The following is a 1,144-nucleotide window of genomic DNA, read 5'->3' on the forward strand; positions in this document are numbered from 1 at the left end:
ATTACAGCAAAAATGCATGTTGCCTATAGGCCTCATAGAGCGAAAATGCCATGACCTAACTTTGCCAAATGGAGTTATTTTGCCCAAGTGTTGGGTCTTTTCCTGCTCGGTAGACCGTCAGCACTTGGAAAAACACGCCAAAGCAAAGGAAAAACGATTACAGCAAAAATGCATGTTGCCTATAGGCCTCATAGAGCGAAAATGCCATGACCTAACTTTGCCAAATGGAGTTATTTTGCCCAAGTGTTGGGTCTTTTCCTGCTCGGTAGACCGTCAGCACTTGGAAAAACACGCCAAAGCAAAGGAAAAACGATTACAGCAAAAATGCATGTTGCCTATAGGCCTCATAGAGCGAAAATGCCATGACCTAACTNTGCCAAATGGAGTTATTTTGCCCAAGTGTTGGGTCTTTTCCTGCTCGGTAGACCGTCAGCACTTGGAAAAACACGCCAAAGCAAAGGAAAAACGATTACAGCAAAAATGCATGTTGCCTATAGGCCTCATAGAGCGAAAATGCCATGACCTAACTTTGCCAAATGGAGTTATTTTGCCCAAGTGTTGGGTCTTTTCCTGCTCGGTAGACCGTCAGCACTTGGAAAAACACGCCAAAGCAAAGGAAAAACGATTACAGCAAAAATGCATGTTGCCTATAGGCCTCATAGAGCGAAAATGCCATGACCTAACTTTGCCAAATGGAGTTATTTTGCCCAAGTGTTGGGTCTTTTCCTGCTCGGTAGACCGTCAGCACTTGGAAAAACACGCCAAAGCAAAGGAAAAACGATTACAGCAAAAATGCATGTTGCCTATAGGCCTCATAGAGCGAAAATGCCATGACCTAACTTTGCCAAATGGAGTTATTTTGCCCAAGTGTTGGGTCTTTTCCGGTAGTAGGGCATTACGCACCCAGATAATCCCGCCCGGACACTTCCCGCCCAGCCAATTGCCATCAGGACATTTCGCACCAGGACTATTCACATCAGGACAACTTCCACCCGAGACATTTCGCACCCGGCACTTTGCACCCAGGACAAATTCCACCTAGGTCAATTTCCCACCGCGACATTTCGCACCCGGGCACTTTGCACCCAGGACAAATTCCACCTTAGGAAAACTTCCACCCGAGACATTTCACATCCGGATACTT

This window comes from Lottia gigantea, assembly GCF_000327385.1.
Source record: "Lottia gigantea unplaced genomic scaffold LOTGIsca_106, whole genome shotgun sequence".
NCBI lineage: Eukaryota > Metazoa > Mollusca > Gastropoda > Lottiidae > Lottia > Lottia gigantea.